The sequence below is a fragment of the Neomonachus schauinslandi genome, chromosome 11, assembly GCF_002201575.2.
Source record: "Neomonachus schauinslandi chromosome 11, ASM220157v2, whole genome shotgun sequence".
Classification (NCBI taxonomy): Eukaryota; Metazoa; Chordata; class Mammalia; order Carnivora; family Phocidae; genus Neomonachus; species Neomonachus schauinslandi.
Genome location: NC_058413.1, coordinates 63597053 through 63616468, shown reverse-complemented (window position 1 = coordinate 63616468; position 19416 = coordinate 63597053). Strand labels below are relative to the sequence as shown.

General features: G+C 36.7%; 1 protein-coding gene across 10 annotated transcripts in view; it reads left to right on the top strand.

Annotated features, from left to right (window-relative positions):
* Positions 1-19416, top strand: part of DLG2 (discs large MAGUK scaffold protein 2) — a 1451407-nt gene that overhangs the window by 760526 nt on the left and 671465 nt on the right. The gene's annotated exons all lie outside the window — the stretch shown is intronic.

The window sequence follows — 19416 nt, the reverse complement described above, 5'->3', positions numbered from 1 at the left end:
TCTTCTCTTCTCCCCCCTATCACCATTCTCCCTACTCACTTTGTAGATTCAAGTAACAGACTGTATTCACTTGTCAATTATGATTTATTAACTAATCAGCATCTGTTCCAGGATCCCTGCAAGAATTATTTAATCTAAGCTATTTCTTCCAGCTAAGGCTTTTCTTTAAGAAAGCATCATAATTAATGTAAGCAAGTATTTCAGAAAGTTCTAACTTTGGATATTTATAACAGTTTATTAACAACCTGGGTTTTCCAATTCCCACTTAAGTGGCCGTTTAATTTTGAGGAAGTTTGACCAAATTTCCCTAGGAAAAGGGATGTTCTACTGTAGTTTATACTGTAATTCTTGAAAGAGTAATAACCCACGTTGGCCAAGGATTTGGTGATCTTTCCTTTTATGGGCGAACCATATCCAAATTATTTTTCCCTCTTTGATTTCCAGCTAAAATCAGATACAGAGGGACCAGAATGGAAAGACTAAGATAGCCTACCTGAATAATTTTGTGTGGAGTCCTATCTTGCCAAGCTCACATGAACAATCATTTTCCTTTAGTCTTAAAATTGAAATTACTGATATTTGTGAATATTTTAGATGTTAAAAAACAAAAACAAAAATGAAACAAAACCTTAGCAATCATAACTCAAATACTAAAATCATAGATTCAGAAACTGAGACCAAATAGAAGATTGGACTTTCTTCGGATCACACATCTGGATGGCAATAGGGTCAGGATTCAATACTCTGGATCTTCTGATTCCTATACCACAAACTAGACTGCAGATTAAATGAACAAACTTTTAATTTTTTTATCCTTTTTTTTTTTTTTTTGGTCTGGGGTTTTTTTGTCCTTCCCTTAAAATTATATCAAAGACTACTCAGTACATATTTAATGAACATTATCCTAGTAACACAGTACTAATTGTCCATTTATTTTTCTATTTCTCTCTTAATAAACCAGTGTCTCCAACTATTTTTTGTAGTATACAACTATTTCCTACTTGTCTGAAATTTTACAAGAAATTTACCAACTTACAAGCAATTGAGGGAAGAGGAAGGAAGCCATTTTGAAGAAATGTCTGAGTGGGAAGAAAGGCCACTTAACTGTCCTTTCCTTTTAGTCCCAGAATGTTGCAGATCATGGCAAATCTCCCAATAGGGAATCCCTTGTGGGCCTCTAAAAGAAACCCAGGCAATTGCTATTCCACTTAAATATACTAGCTAATTTTCTTTTCTGAAAGAACTTTCAGGTTCTAGCAACATTAGAGGACAATATCTAAAAATTTACAACCTGAATTATTTCAGCAAAATTACATGCCTTACATGCATGATGTGAGTTGGCTTTTTGTTTCAAATCCAGCTGCGTAACAGTAGGGTATATAAATCAGATATCATTTGGAAACTACAAATTTCAACTTTGTGGCATTTTCTAATCATGGTAAACTCTTTGTCATCTGGGGATGCTTTCTCTTTGTGTCTTTATCTTTATGTATGTCGAGCCATTTATCTAGACCTCTAGAGTATCCTTCCCTCTCCTTTATTCGTTATTTTATTGCCTGTTCATCCTTCAAGGCTATTTAAGCATTACTACAGCTGCAAATGTTTTCCTGGATACCTCCTCCAGTCAGAGCTATGTATGTCTTCTATGTACTCCCACAGCACTATCTTTCCACCTTTGTCATGACACCTTACTCTGCTGCCTGTTTTTACACTTGTCTCCAAGATTCTTAGAACTTACATTAGCATTGACTATTCACTGGTCCTAACATTAGCATTGACCCTCTTCGAACCTATAGTATTGCACATTTCTAGAACATGGTAGGCACCCAAGACATATATGAATAAGTGAATGTAAATTGTATTAGTTAATAGGCTTCATTGCACACCTTACTACTCCTTGGTTCAACTTTGAACCTAGTAAAGCAGATAATTGAGTGACACTTCAAAAATCTTTCAAGAAAGGCACTATGGATGATTATTGCAGGCACACAGAAGGCTTTTTTACAGACTGCCCTTTTTTTTCCCCCTAATAACCACTACTCTTCGGCTTAGTGGGCTGCTCCTTTAAGGGTGTTTTTTGGCAAAAAAAAAAAAAAAAGCAATTTTTGCCAACACTTTTCTGCTGGAAAGTAGGAGGAGCAGAAGGGAATATTTCGAGAGAGCTATGGCTTTGGGGTTGCAATTTTGAAGACAGTTTTTATAAGGAATGAGTTTTGTTTGAATTTTTTATTCCAATATTAGCTCAGTGGGAAAATACTTTCTTGCAAAGCTTGTGAAAATTCCTTGAAGTTCCCAGGTTCACAAAAGGAGTCCTGAACCAAGAGTCAAAAAAATATGAATGCTAATCTCAACTCAGTAACTTGTTAGCTAAACTTGGACAAGGCAATTAATGTCTCTAAGCTTCAGTTTCTTCATATTTTTTAAAGAATTTATTTATTTGAGAGAGAGAGAGAAACAGAGAGAGCAAAAGAGAGCATGAGTAGGGGCAGAGGAAGAGGGAGATGCAGACTCCCTGCTGAGCAGGGAGCCCACAGCAGGTCTCAAGTCAGGGCTCAATCCCAGGACCCCAGGATCATGACCTTGAGCTGAAGGCAGACACTTTACCAACTGAGCCACCCAGGTGCGCCCTGCAGTTTTTTCATATTTAAAACAGGGATAAAACCATTACTTACCTCATAGTAAGATAATGTATAAGAGAACATCTTGAGATACTATTTTGAAGTCTAATGATTTATCACCTAAAAATATATCTGTAATTGAAGGGTTAAAAATAATTCTAAATTGTTAGTTTTCTAAAATTCAGATTTTAAGTGGACATATTGATTATTCAAATGGTTTTCCCTATATACACTATCATATAAACATATATACATAAAGCATGTAACTGCTTTATGTGTAAGTGCCTCCCTCAAGATCCCAAAACGTTTTTCCTGCTCTAGTAACTGAATCCTTGGTCAAAAACGTTTTCACAAGACCACTTGCATATTTGGATACTGGCAAGTTTATAGGAATCTGCATTTAAAATGACTTTGAATGTTGACTGGAAACCAGCAACAGTAATTGTATCCTATTTGATATTGGGAAAGCTGAACGCTGTGGGCATTCTGCAAAGATTTTAGGCAGTAGTGGTTACATTTCAGAGTCTTTCTAAAGATTTCTTCTAAAGAACACATGCCATGTTGCCAAGGCAATTTACCTTATGTTGAATACTTTCTGTTTTTTAATCCTGTGTTTAAAGCAGTCATATATATTATGAGGGGAATATTATTATTCTCTCAATTCATAGTTTAAGTAGTTTGAAGGCCTTTACCATGAACCCTCTAAAGAGATGCTCTTCATTGACTCTAACAGACAAGAGGTATAAAGCAGTCACCATTCTTTTTACCTGGAATAATGCCCAGTTAGGTAACTTCTGCTGATGACAATACCCGGAATACTTAGCAACAACAAGGGAAAAATTCCCTTAAGGCTAGACCTAGAAAAAAAAAATTGGTCCTTGTTAGTTTAGAATGCATTTTCTCTTTTGGCTTTAAAATGCCCAAATTCCAAAACAGCAATTGGGTGAAATAGTCCTTGGTCAGATTTGATTCATGGCTCAAACAAGAGGGAGGCTTCTTTCATTCCTTGTGTTGACAAGGGATAAAATCCATACAAGTATACTGCCTCTGAATCTTCATAAGCCCTGTGATTTCAAAGAAAATTGACAAATCACCCTCAAGTGGCCTTTGAAACTGAATGTATGCTCTGAAAATGGGAACTGCATTTTATCTGACTTCTTTCATAAGCCTGGATATCTGGCAAAGTATTATAAAGATAATGAATATAATAAGGATATACCAACTCTGTTCTTATCATTTTTTTTTTTACTTTTTTCCCAGTTTTATTGAGAAATAATTGGCATACATCACTGTATAAGATTAAGGCAGACAGCATGACGGTTTGATTTACATATATTGTGACATGATGAGCACAATAGATTTAGCTAACATTCATCTTCTCATATAGATATAAAAAGAAAAGAAAAAAGACGAGGATAAAAGGGGAAAAAAGTTTTTTTTTTAAGATTTTATTTATTTATTTGACAGAGAGAGACACAGAGAGAGAGGGAGAGAAGGAACACAAGCAGGGAGAGTGGGGGAGGGAGAAGCAGGCTTCCTGCGGAGTAGGGAGACCAATGTGGGGCTTGATCCCAGGACCCTGGGATCATGACCCGAGCCGAAGGCAGACGCTTAATGACTGAGCCACCCAGTCGCCCCAAAAAAGTTTCTTATTGTGAAGAGAACTCTTGGGATCTATTCTCTTAACTTTCCTGTATATCACATAGCAGTGTTAGCTGTAGTCATCATGTTGAACATTGTATCACTAGTACTTAGTTGTCTTATAACTGGAAGTTTGTACCTTTTGACCATCTTTCTCCAATTCACCCTCCTCAACCCCTGCCTCTGGAAACCCCAAGTCTAATTTCTTTATCTATGAGTAGATTTTTGTTGTTGTTGTTCCACAAATAAGTGAGATCAAACAGTATTTGTCTGACTTATTTCACTTAGCATAATGCCTTTAAAGTCCATCCATGTTGTCAAAAAATGGCTGAATAGTATTCCATTACACACACACACACACACACCATAACTTCTTTATCCATTCATCCATCAATGGACACTTAGGTTGTTTCCATGTCTTGGCTATTGTAAATCATGCTGCTGTGAACATGGGGTGCAGATATCTCCTCCAGTCAGTGATTTTGTTACCTTTGGATATATTTCCAGAAGTGAAATTGCTGGATCATATGGTGGTTCTATTTTTTTTTTTATATTTGCAAATCATGTATTTGATAAGGAGTAAATATCCAAAATACATAAAGAATTCAAACAAATACAAAAAACAACAATCATATTTAAAAATTAAGCAGTGTCTGAGTAGACATTTTTCCAAATAAAACATACAGATGGACAACAGGTACATGAAAAGGCGCTCAACATCACTAATCAACAGAGAAATGCAAATCAAAGCCACAACGAGCATCAACTTACATCTGTCAGAATGGCTATTATCAGAAAGACAAGAAATAATAAGTGTTGGCAAGAATGTGTATGAAAGGGAACCCTTGTGACTGTTGGTGGGAATGCAAATTGATGCAGTCACCATAGAAAACAGCATAAAAGTTCCCCCAAAAAACTAATATAGAACTACCATTTCATCCAGTAATTCCACCTCCGGGTATAGGCATGACTTTTTTTTTTTTAATTTTTTTTTTATTCTTATGTTAATCCCCATACATTACATCATTAGTTTTAGATGTAGTGTTCCATGATTCATTGTTCTATTTTTAATTTTTTGAGGATCCTCCATTCTATTTTTCATAGTGGATGTAGTTTACAGTCCCATCAACAGTGCATAAAGGCTTCCTTTTTTCCTCATCCAGGTCAGCATTTGTTATCATTCATCTTTTTGGTGATGGCCATTCTAACAAGCACATGATCACAGTGATATCTCAAGGTGTGTTCTTACCAATTTTTAGTAAGAAAGAGTGCTATCATTTTATCATTTTATTTCAGATGGAAACATTTACATCTTAAGACTAATATATATATATGAATATATATATATATAATTTATATATGTGTATATGTATATATGTGTACATATGTATACACACATATATATCCCCAAGGATAGCTTTAGCAAAATCTTTAAACATCAGTGTCAAATGAAGTTAATGAATGTCCATAGCACTCACCTAATACACTGTCATTACAAGGATAAAAACAAGTTGAAATGAACAACAGAGTGGTACTTAATCTTTTTCAGAAAGATATTTATCAATAATTACCATTCAAACTTACATTTATGTTACTAGCAGGTAACTTTTATCTACCATTCACTTACTTAAGCTTATTTTTGCTTCAAAAATAGTTTTCCAGCCTTACCACAATGCTTAGCATAACACTGCTATTTTATTGAAGCTGATGATATTGACAAATTGATTACATAAATAGACTTTATGAAATCCATTCTCTATCATTTTTATTTTATTTGTAGCCTATAACTCTGGGGATGTAGGTAGGAATAGTGTCCCTAGGCAGCAAATACTCATTTACTTAATATGTAGAACTTTATGAGCTTCTGAAATTGGTTTTGAGGACTCCTAGGATTTCTCTTACCTGGAAGTTTTGGGTCTGACAAAGTTCAATATATTTATTGAAAATCTACTATGTACCAGATACTATGGTATATAGGAGGATGAGTAAGACATGAGTCCTGCCTTTGGAGAGCTTGAAGTCCAATGGAATAGGAAAATACAAATAGACAATTAAAATATAGTGTAATTATAATGAATGCAGAAGACAGTGATGAATATATAAATAATATTTGAGTATTTTTACATCCATATTTATGAGAGCTGTTGGTCTATAGTTCTTTTTTTCTAATTTCTTTGTCTGGTTTGGCATTAGGGTAATTTTGGCCTTGTAGAGTAAGGAAGTATTTTCTCCACTTCTAAGTTTTGGAAGAGATCCTAGAGAGAACTGGTTTAACTTCTTCCTCAAATGTTTGGTGGAATTCACTAGTAAACCCATCTGAATCTGGTGTTTTCTATTTTAGAAGGTTATTAATTAATGATTCAATTTATTTAATAGAAATATGTGTATTCAGATTGTCTCTTTCCTCTTTTGTGAGTTTTAGCTGATTGTGCCTCTCAAGGAAATGGTCCATTTCATCTAGGTTATTAAATTTGATAGGAGCATAGAATTGTTCATACTATTCCTTTATTATCCTTTTAATGTCCGTGGGATCCATAGTGATGTCCCATCTTTCCTGTCTGATATTAGTAACTTATATCAACTCTCTCTTCCTCCTATTTTACCTGGGTAGAGACTTATCAATTTTATTGATATTTTCAAAGAATTATCTTTTGGTCTTATTGATTTTCTCTTTTTTTTTTTCAATTTTACTGATTTCTGCTCTATTTTTTTCTTATTTCTTTGCTTCTGCTTACTTTGGATTTAATTAGCTCTTCTTTTTCTCATTTCCTAAGGTGAAGGCTTAGATTATTTCTTTTTCTTTCTGTTATTCATTCCCACTTTAATTCTGTGTGGACAGAGAATGTACTTTGTATGACTTCAGTCCTTTCATACATTTACTGAGAATTGTTTTATGACCCAGAATGTGCCTTTATCTTGGTCAATATTCTGGGTACACTTGAAAAGACTGTGTGTTCTGTTGTTACTGGGTAGAATGTTCCATAATTGCCAATTAGATAAAGTTGATTGATAGTATTGTTCAAGGGCTTTAAATCCTTACTATCTGTGTACTTATTCTATCAAATACTGAGAGAGAGATGTTGAAATCTTCACCTATATTTGTGGATTTGTCTGTTTCTCCTGATACTCTAATCAGTTCTGCTTCATGTACTTTGAACCTTTTTATCTGGAGCATAAGCATTTATAATCCTTATATTGTCAACTCATCATCTATCTCTGGTAATATTCCTTCCTGTGAAATCTACTTTGTCTGATATTAATATCATCATTATAGCTTTCTTTTAATTAGTCGATTCAACTAATTTCTACCCTTTTTTCCTTGTTTCAGCAACTTAGAAGACTACTGTTTTACATAGCAAAATGCCCTTTTGTTTTTCTATTTTTTTTTTTAAGATTTTATTTATTTATTTGACACAGAGAGAGACACAGGGAGAGAAGGAACACAAGCAGGGGGAGTGGGAGAGGGAGAAGCAGGCCTCCCACAGAGCAGGGAGCCCGATGTGGGGCTCGATCCCAAGACCCTGGGACCAGGACCTGAGCCCAAGGCAGATGACTGAGCCACCCAGGCGCCCCGCCCTTTTGCTTTTCTATTTCATAGAATTTTAACTTTATTGGCATAAAACTTGGTTATGTATATTGAGTAGTATGGAAAATACATGACAAAATTTATACATATATGCAAAAAATGTATACTTTTTGCTTTATTTATTGCAACATTATTTACATTAAGTCCCTGGTAACTGAATACTCTGTAAATATAAAAATACAAACTTCATGTGAACAATGTGTGACCTTTGATAAGTTACTTGACTCAGTTTTCTCTTCTGTAAAATGGGCATAGTAATAGTACCTCCCTTATACAATGGTTGTGAAGATAAATGAGCTCATACATATAAAGTACTCAGAACAGTTCTTGACACAGAATAAGCACTATCAAAATGTTTACTACCACTCCATCCTTTAACTTCTAATCAACCTGTTTCATTACATTAAAAATGGGCAGCATAATAGTTAACAAGATATGGCTGGATATATCTGGTCTGACAATATCTGCCTTTTAATTTTTTTTTAAGATTTATTTATTTATTTGTTTATTTCAGAGAGAGAGCATGCACATGAGCAGGGGAGGGGTGGTAGAGAGAGAGAGTGAGAGAGAAAATCCCAAGCAGATTTCACACTGAGCACAGAGCCTGAATTGGGGTTCTATCTCAGGCCCTGAGACCATGATCTGAGCCAGAGCTTAACCTACTGAACCACCCAGGCACCCCAACAATACCTGCCTTTTAATTTGTGTTAAGACCATTTAAACTTGGTAACTTTATTTTCAAATTTCTAGGGAACAAATACAAAAAGTGACCCCAACATTAGGCTTTAAAGTAAACCATAATAAATTCCTGAAAGTAGAACCATTTAGTCAGATTTTCTGAACACAGTGTAATAAAACTAAAACTTAGTAGCAAAGGTTACTGAAAAATTCTGAGCGATTTATACATTTTTTTAAAATATCCCTCCTAGAGCACTGAAAGGCAAAATCAATGCAGATGTTCAGAGATGAATGACAATTAGAATACTAATTGTAATGGTTAAGAGCATGGGGCCTGGGAGTGAAGTCACTGGCCCTGGTCCAAGTTCTGGCTTTGCTGCAAGATGGCTGTGATTCTGATCCAGGTGCTTGAATTAAAAATAGTAATAGCTATCTTAGAGGATTTTTTTATTATTATTAAATGAGCTGACAGCACTCTTTAAACATCACTGATTTTTATGTGTGTAACATTTCCCTGTCACAATTTAGATATGTAAAAAGCTATCTTTTTACATGTCTAAAGGTACAAAAAGGTACGCTCAAATTCTGCTGAGGGTGGAAAACTGCTGCAGCCTGATCTAGCTGGCCTGTAGTCTGCTTTGGTCTCAAGCGCTACTGCCTGAGGGCAGCGTTTGTGTGACTAAGGGTGCCAAGGGCCTGGACCCTTCTAGGTCAGGGAGGGTGGGGAGTCTCAGGGAGCTGGGGAGAGATGCTGGAAAATGATGGCGTGAAGAAGGGCTAGGAGAGGAACCAGGAGGTGAATGGGGTCAGGAAGGAAGGAGGTGCAAGGGGACACCTCCAAAGAGTCTCAAGGCGAGAGGCCTTCCCTATCTTTGGGTGATGTGTTGGAATGAGCGGGCAGATACCATCACAGTTCTTTGCCTTAGCCTACTGTGCTGGTATCTTCTTTCTGTTCCACTCCTTTCCTAAATTGACTTTCTGCTCTTGGCCGGGAAGGCTGATCTGTATAGTTTGGGCAACAGGCTCCCTTGTCCTCAGGTTTCTGACTGGGTTCAGCAATGGGCAGAAACAGACACGGGAGGAAATGGCACTCTCCTAACCACTTCACTGCATTGGGCTTAAGGGACCCTAGCAGCACCCTGTTACAGCTCACACTGCACGCTCCCTGTGGTCTCCTACATTCTGCTAGATTATTCATTTTAGGTCTTTTTCTTATGTATGCATTCAGTGATACAGATTTCCTTTAAGCCCGGCTTTCACTACCTCCCACAAATTTTATTAAGTTGTATTTTCATTTTCATTTAGTTCAAAGTATTTTAAAATTTCTCTTGAGATTTCTTCATGTGTTATTGAGAAGGGTGTTATTTAATGTTCAAGTTAAATTTGGAGGGTTTTCCAACTGTCTTTCTGTTACTGATTTCTAGTTTAATTCCATTGTGGTCTGAGAACAGACATTGTATAATTTCTACTTTATAAACTTGTTAAGGTGTGGTTTATGACCCATAATGTGGTCTATCTTGGTAAATGTTTTATGTGAGCTTGGGAAGAATGTGTAATCTGCTATTTTTGGATGAAGTACTGTATAGATGTTAACTGTATCCAGTTGATTAACGGTGCTTTTGAGTTCAGCTATGTCGTTTCCAACATATCTATCTATCTATAAATACATATATAATCAAATACATTGTTGGTAATACGATTTAAAAAAAAACTGTTATTTGTTAAATCAATTAAGAATAAGAAAAATAGGGCGCCTGGGTGGCTCAGTTGGTTAAGCGACTGCCTTCGGCTCAGGTCATGATCCCGGGGTCCTAGGATCGAGTCCCACATCAGGCTCCCGGCTCAGCGGGGAGCCTGCTTCTCCCTCTGACCCTCTCCTCTCTCAGGCTGTTTCTCTCTTGCTCGCTCTCCAATAAATAAATAAATAAAATATTTTTTAAAAAATTAAAAAAATGAATAAGAAAAATATATTTTTTTGTTTTACTTATTCATTCTCTGATGTTTTTCCTTTCTCTTTGTAGGTCCATTATTCTAACCTTTATCATTTTTTTCTCTCTCTCTGAAGAACTTCTTTTAACATTTCTTGCAAGGCAGGTCTGCTGGCAATACAATTCCTCAATTTTTCTTTTTTGTCTGAAAAAGTGTTTCTCCTCCACTTTTGAAGGGTAATTCTCGGAGTACAGAATTCTGTGTTTTTGTTTTCTCTTACATTTAAAACATTTCACTCCATTTCCTTCTTGTTTGCATCTTTTCTGAGAAGTTGAATGTAATTCTGATCTTTTCTATAGGGAAGGTACTCCCCGCTCCCGGCTTTTTTCAATTTTTTTTTTTCTTTTCCTTGAAATTCTGAAGTTTGTATATGATATGCCCAGATGTAGGTTTTCTTTGGCAATTAACCTTCTTGGTTTTCGCAGAGCTTCCTGGATCTGAGGCTTGATGTCTGACATTAATTTGGGGACATCCTCAGCCTTATTGCTTTTTATACTGCTTTTGTTCTTTTTCCTGTTTCTTCTCCTTCTGGTGTTCCCGTTATAAGTATGTTACATCTTTTGTAGGTATCTCTATTTTTGGATATTTTGAGGTTTTCTTTTTCTTTGTTGTTGTTGTCGATTTTTTTGTTTGTTTTTTGGTTTTGTTTTTGGCTTTCTGTTTTAGAAGTTCCTATTACCATATCCTCAAATTCAGACATTCTTTCGTCAGTCATCCCCAAGCTACTAATGATACCACTAAAGGCATTCTTTATTTCTGTTACAATGCTTTTATGTCTAGCTAAAAAGGAATTTTTAGTTCTTTTCTAGAATTTCCATCTTCCTCCTTAAATTATCCATCTGTTCTTGAATGTTGTCTACTTTTCCCATTAAACCTCTTAGGATATTAATTTTTTAAGAACTCCTGGTCTGATATTCCAACATTCCTGCCATATCTGGCTCTGGTTATTTTACTTGTCCAATGCCTTCAAATTGTGTGTTTTTCCTTTTATTACACTTTGTAAGTTTTTGTTAAAATGGACATGATGTACTAGGTAAAAGGAACTGCAGTAAATAAGCCTTTAGTAATGTAATGGTAAGGTGTCAGAGGAAGGGTAATGATCTTCTCTGATTTGGTTTAAACTTCTAGTGAGCTTGTGATTCAAGACTATAAATATCACCAGTACGTCTCAGTTTTTCCCCCTTTATGTGGTCCAGAATGTCTAGGGAGATGCTGGAGTTCATACTTCCTCTCCCCATGTCGGTTAGGCTCCAGTAAAATGGTGTCTTCTCAGGGCGGGCCTTATTTAGAACAGAATACTCTGGCATGTTTCAAATGTTCTTTTGCCCCTACCCCTGCTGGATGCTTGAAGGATTGTTCTCCTATCTTCACTGTGAGTCTAGTAGATTTACTGGAGGTAAAACTCACAAAAGTGTTGGTATGACCCCAAAGACTGAACCCCTCTGGAGGTTTTAATTCTAAGACTTGTCCTCCGCAATTCATCAATTACAGTTCAAGTTTTCGTACCTGACTCTGGCTCCTATGGAGATTTCTGGTCCGGTTACTTGTGATTCTCTGTATTCACATGTCTCCACCTTGGTAATATAATGTGAAGTCCAGAATTGTGATGTCTCGAGCTTTGCTTTTCTTTTTCAAGATTGCTTTGGCTATTCAGGGTCTTTTGTGGTTCCTTACAAATTTTAGAATTGTTTATTCTAGTTCTGTGTTGATATTTTGATACAGATTGCATTAAATCTGTAGATGACTTTGGATAGTATAGACATTTTAACAATATTTATTATTCTAATCCATGAGCATGCAATGTCTTTCCATTTCTTTGTGTCATCTTCAATTTCTTTCATCATTGTTTTACAGTTTTCAGAGTACAGGTCTTTCATCTCTTTCGTTAGGTTTATTCCTAGGTGTTTTATTATTTTTGGTACAATTGTAAATGGGATTGTTTTCTTAATCTCACTTTCTGCCACTTCATTATTAATGAATAATTAATAATATAGAAATTACAGATTTCTGGACATTGATTTTGTTTCCTGCAACTTTACTGAATTTATTTATCAGTCTCACAGTTTTCTGGGAGACTTTTTCTGGTTTTCTTTATATAGTATCATATCATCTGCAAAGAGTGAGAGTTTGATTTCTTCTTTGCCTATTCGGATGCCTTTTACTTCTTTTTGTTATCTGACTGCTGTGGCCAGGACTTCCAGCACTATGTTGAATAAAAGTGGTGAGAGTGGACATCCTTATCTTATTCTTGACCTTAAGGGAAAATCTCTGTTTTGTTTTTTTTTCCCATTGAAGATTATATTAGCGATGGGTTTTTCATATATGGCCTTTATCATGTTGAGAAACCTACTTTGTTGAGGGTTTTTATCATGAATGGATGCTGTACTTTGTCACATGCTTTTTCTGTATCTTTTGAAATGGTCATTTTTTAAAATATTTTATTTATTTATTTGAAAGAGCGAGTGAGTGAGCATGAGGAGGGGAGAGGGTCAGAAGGAGAGGGAGAAGCAGACTCTCAGGTGAGCAGGGAGACCAATGTGGGGCTCGATCCCAGGACCCTGAGATCATAACCGGAGCCAAAAGCAAATGCTTAACTGACTGAGTCCCCCAGGCATCTCAGTCATATGGTTCTGATCCCTTCTCTTATTGATGTGATGTATCATGTTGATTGATTTGCAAATATTGAACCAACTTTTCAACCCCATGAATAAATCCCATTTGACTGTGGTGAACGATTTTTTTTAATGTATTGTTGAATTCAATTTGCTAGTATTTATTGGGGATTTTTGCGTCTATTTTCATCAGGGATATTGGCCTGTAGTTCTCTCTTAGTAGTGTCCATATCTGGTTTTAGTATCAGGATAATGCTGGCCTCATAGAATGAATTTGGAAGTTTAACTCCCTCTTCTATTTTTTGGAGTAGTTTGAGAAGAATAGGTATTAATTCTTCTTTGAATGTTTGGTAAAATTCGCCTGTGAAAGCATATGACCCTGGACTTTTTTTGTTGGGAGTTTTTTGGTTACTGATTGAATGTCTTTGCTGGTTATCAGTCTGTTCAAATTTTCTGTTTCTTCCTGTTTCGGTTTTGGTATATGTTTCTAGGAATTTATCCACTTCTGTTAGGTTGTCCATTTTATTGGCATATTATTTTACATGATATTCTCTTATAATTGTTTGTATTTCTGTGGTGTTAATTATTTCTCCTCTCATATTTCTAGTCTCTATATTATCTATTTCTATTCTAATTTTATTATTTCCCTTCTTTGGCTGGTTTTCAGTTTTGTTTGTTCTTTTTCTAGCTCCTTTAGGTGTAAGATTATGTTATTTATTTGAGATTTTTCTTGCTTTTTGAGGTAGGTCTATATTGCTATAAGCTTCCCTCTTAGGACTACTTTTGCTGCATCCCAAAGGTTTTGGATCATTATGTTTTCATTTTCATTGGTTTCCATGTACTTTTTAAATTTCTTCCCTTTTTTTCCTGGTTGACCCATTCATTGTTTAGTAGCATGTTATTTAACATCCATGTATTTGTGGTCTTTTCCAGTTTTTTCTTGTGGTTGACTTTCAGAACATTGTGCTCAGAAAAGATGCATGGTATAACTTTGATTTTAAATTTCTTGAGGCTTGTTTTATGGGCTAATATTCTGGAGAATGTTCTCTGTGCCTTGAAAAGAATGTGTATTCTGTTTTAGGATGGAATGTTATGAATATATCTGTTAAATCCATCTGTTCAGTTTATCATTCAAAACCATTGTTTCCTTACTGATTTTCTGTTTAGATGATTTGTTATTATCAATTAGTTCCTTTATGTTTGTTATTAACTGTTTTATGTATTTAGGTGCTCCTATGTTGGGTGCATAAATATTTAAAATAATTAAATCTTCTTTTTGGGTTGTCCCCTTTATTATTATATAGTGTCCTTCTTTATCTCTTATTACATTCTTTGTTTTAAAGTCAATTTTAGGGGCGCCTAGGTGGCTCGGTTGTTAAGCGTCTGCCTTTGGCTCAGGTCATGATCCCGGGGTCCTGGGAACGAGCCCCGCATTGGGCTCCCTGCTCCGCGGGAAGCCTGCTTCTCCCTCTCCCACTCCCCCTGCTTGTGTTCCCTCTCTGGCTGTCCCTCTCTCTGTCGAATAAATAAATAAAATCTTAAAAAAATAAAGTAAAATAAGATAAAAAATAAAGTCAATTTTATCCTCGGTAAGTATTGCTATCTGACTTTCTTTTGACATCCATTTGCATGATAGCTCTCTATCCCCTCACTTTCCATCTGTAGGTGGTTTTAGGTCTAAAATGAGTCTCTTGTAGGGAGCATATAGTTGGGTGCCTTTTTTAAAAATCCATTCTTTCACCCTAAGTCTTTTGATTGGAGTGTTTATATTCAAAGTAATTATTGATAGATATGTATTTATTGCCATTTAATTACTTGTTCTGTGGTTGTTTTTGAAGATTTTCTCTGATTCTGTCTTGTCTTTCTATCTTTTATGTTTTTGCTGATTTTGCTTAATGATATATTTGGATTTCTCTCTTTTAATTTTTGCATATTTATTAGTGGTTTTTGATATATGGTTACCATTAAGTTTGTATATAACCTCTTCTGCATATAGCAATCTATATTAAGTTGATGGTCATTTAAGTTTGAACCCATTCTTTTTTCCTCTCCTCCCCCCATTTTAGGTCTATGTTATTATATTTTACATCTTTTTTTGTTGAGTTCCTTGACTAATTTTTTACAGAAATATTCCTTTTTACTGCTTTTGTGTTTCCTACCTTTATACTGTCACTTTTGGTCTCTTTTTTCTACTCAGAGAGGCTCTTTTAATATTTCTTGCAGAGCTGGTTTAGTGTTCATGAGCTCTCATAACTCTAGTTTTTGTTTGTCTGGGAAACTCTTTATCCCTCCTTCTATTCTGGATAGGGTATTCTTGCCTGCAGATTTTTCCTATTCAGCATTCTGAATATATCATGCCTCATGCCATTCTCTGCTGGCTTGCAAGGTTTCTGTTGAAAAATCTGCTAGCCTTAAGGGTCTTCCCTTGTAAATTAAGGACTATTGTCTTGCTACTTTTAAGGTTTTTTCTTTATCACTATATTTTGCCAATTTAAATACAATATGTCTTGGTGTGGGTCTGCTTTTGTTGATTTTGGTGAGTGTTCTCTGTGCCTTGTGGATCTGGATGTCTGTTTCCTTTCCCCAGATTAGTTTTCAGCTATTTCTTCAAATAAATTTTCTGCCTCCTTTTCTTCTCTCTTCTTCTGGGACTCCTACAATATAAATGTTATTACATTTAATGGAGTCACGAGTTTGCTGTGTCTCTTCTTGTTTTGCATAATTCCTTTTTCTCTCTTTTGTTCAGCTTGATTACTTTCTATTACTCTATATTCTAGGTCACTAATTTCTTCCTCTTCTTCCATCCTCTGTTTTTTTCTTCAAGCACGTTTCTCATTGCAGTTATTGTACCCTTTATCTCTGCTATGTTATTCATTATCTCTGTGCTAAGGGTCTCACTCATGTTTCACACTCTTTTCTCAAGTCCAGTGGGTATCCTTATGATTGTTTCTTTAAATTCTCTATCAGGCATGTTACTTATATCTCTTTCGCTTAGATCATTGGCCATGGCCTTGTCCTAATCTCTCATTTGGGATACATTTCTCTGTCTCATTTTGTCTGCCTCTCCGTGTCTGGTTCTCTGTGATAAGAAAGTTAGCTTTGTCTTTTGCTCTTGGAATGTAGTGGCTTTATGAAGAAGAGGTCCTGGAGTGCCCTGCAGTGCAGTGTCCCCAGTTCACCAGAGCCTTGTATTTCAGGAGAACATCCTATGTGTATTGCTTATGCTCTGCTATTGTGTATAAGTCATGCATCCTTTCAGTCCAGTTATCTGCACTGACTCTCTGTTGTGGGCTGTGCTTGCTCTCTGTGGGACCCAGGCAAGCCAACTCTGAGGGCTTGTGCCTGTGGGGGAACTTGGAAGCAGGGCAGTGGTATTAGCAAAATTTACACTGCACTACTGGTCCTATGCCAGATCCCCCAAAGCTCTGTGGCAGCCAGGCAGCCAGGGATGTGAGGCTGGGCATGGAGCATGTCAATGGCTGGAGCTGCGTGGTTGGTATGACTCATGGTGGTGGCCATGCATCTGGCAGCTGGGCAAGGTGCATGTGTTCACCAATTTTGCCCTGAGCCCAGAACTAAGGCTAACAGGCTTGGAGTGCGTGAATCCTCAGGAGAACTTATGGGCAGGATGCACTGCTAGCAGGTAAGGTAGCAAGTGTCTGTGCAACCCCATCTCTTACAGGTGCCTCTGTGTTTATGCTGGGAGGTGGGGGAGGAATATGGAGCCTTCCAGCTTCCTCATTTTGGGAGAAGTGCCCCAATACACTCCAAAATCGGTATGAATAGATCTTCTCCCATCTCTTCCCTCTCCTCCAGCATTGCGTAAACTGCCATTTTTATGTTGCTTCTCTGTGCAGGCTGCAGCCTCTTTAAGGTGTCAACCCAGCTATCACTCACCCTCCAGGCTCGCCCAGTGCTCTGAGTCAGATGATGTTTCAAGCTCCAGGCTCTAAGTCCCACTGGTTTTAAAACCCATGGAATTCAGCCCCTCTGGTTTTTAAGGCCAAACCTTATGGGGATTTACCTTCCTCATGTGTGAGGCTTTATGGCTCTTTTTCATAAAGCCATGCATATCTTCCTGGTGTGAGGTCCTGGGTCTCTGCCCTTTCCCTGTGCACAGCTCCTCCATCCTGCAGGCAGCCTCCCTCCACATTTCTAACCTTTCAGCTGCAGCTTCTTTGCTATATTTAGCTGTAGAGTTTTTTCTGCCAGTCTTCAGATCACTTTCTGGTTTATTGCCTTGGATGTGTCTGGTATCTAGTTGTAAATGTGGGACAGGGAGAGCTCAGCATCCTCTTTCAAGTTTTTATCTGCTAATTCCAACATCTGGGATCCCTCAGATACAATTTCTATTTACTGCTTTTTTTCTTGTGTATGGGTCATACTTTTCTTTGCATGTCATATAATTTCTTTTTGAAAATAAGCCTTATGATAATATGTTAAAAACAACTATTGATTCTGATTTGTTCTTTCCTCTCCCCCATCTCCAATTGTTGTTTCTTTTTATTTTAGGGGGTACATTTAGTCACATATATGGGCTAGATCTGCAGAGTGTGTCTTTCCTGCATTGTTTAGCTACTTTTGTCTCTTTTGAGTCCCTGCCCCTCTTTTTATATCCTGATTTCCTCTGGTTGCCTCTAGATGAGCATAGTTTACTGGTAGGCCACTTATTTATATCTTTTTTTTTTTTAAGATTTTATTTATTTGACAGAGAAACACCCAGCGAGAGAGGGAACACAAGCAGGGGGAGTGGGAAAGGAAGAAGCAGGCTCCCCGTGGAGCAGGGAGCCTGATGCGGGGCTCGATCCCAGGACCCTGGGATCATGACCTGAGCCGAAGGCAGACGCTTAACGACTGAGCCACCCAGGCGCCCCATTGGTAGGCCACTTATTGGTCAGAGGTTATATTTAAACACCTTGTGCCAGTAAGACACAGTTGCCAATGGGTTTGCAAGTGGGTTAGGAAATGTGTTCAAATTCAAGCAGAATACAAACCTGTCTGAAATTTTATTTTTCAATAGATCTTATTATAACTCCTCTGCATAAAAAAATAAATAAATAACTCCTCTGTATATGTGAAAGATCTCACATTCAGCCAGTAATGTGTAGATGACTAGGACCTTCTTCAGTTTCCACGGTGTCTGAATGACCCTGAACATGCATTCAATGTTCCAGTCTGGCAGTGATATGGTAGAACTATCAAGACCTCCCATGACTAATTCCACAGTTTCCCCTGTTAAATTTCTAGCTCGTCTAGATAGTCTGTAGCTTTCACCAACCAGTATTGCTACCTTAGGCTACTGCAGTGTTCACTTTTCCTGATATTTGCCACCCAAATCACTATTATTTTCAACACCTCTGAGCATGAGGTTTTCACACATGCTGGTCCAAATGAAACTGTCCCTCTCCAGTGGCAGCAAAGCTGCTGATTTTCACAGTTTTAGCTTTCCCTGTCCTGGTAGAACTATGGTACCCACAGAATTTGTGGTAAAGGGTGTAAGAGCAGCCCAGGGCTAGAACACCACAGATGCCAAGTGTTATTAACTGAGGTTCTTGAATCTAAGTTTTTCAACTTGATATATGCCATTAATCAGTTTCCAGAGCCCAGAAATGGTTAATTTTGGCAGTTCTGTGTTTTCAAGTTGTTCTTCGGGGAAAAGATTTGCCGAGTTCCTTATTCCACCATGCTTTGATAACAATGATGAGTATAATAATAACACTTACCATGTGCCAGGCTACTATTCCAAGTATTTGACTAATTATATTCACTTATACTAATCTACTAATTCATTCTAGGAGATTATGAATCCTGTTTTACAGATGAGGAAACTGAGGCAAATATTTCATAGCTAGTAACTAGCAGAATCAAATTCAGAAAATCTGGCTCTGGAGTATGTATCTTGAGCACTGTGCTATATTACTCAGTTAATTTAAAACTTCTAAAAGCCTTATTGGAGTAAATATAAATAGTACAGTAGTCCCCCATTATCTGTACGAATACGTTCCTAGACCCCCAGTGGATACCCGAAACCATAGATAGTACCAAACCCTATATATTCTTTTTTTCTATATATATGGATACCTATAATAAAATTTGATTTATAAATTAAGCACAATAATGGATTAACAACAACTAATAATAAAATAGAACAATTATAATAATATTCTATAATAAAATTTATGTGAATGTGGTCTCTCCCCCTTTCTTTCTTGAAATATCTTACTGTACTCACCCTTCTTCTTCTTGTGATGATGTGAGATGATAGAATTCCCTTGTGATGAGTGAAGTGAGG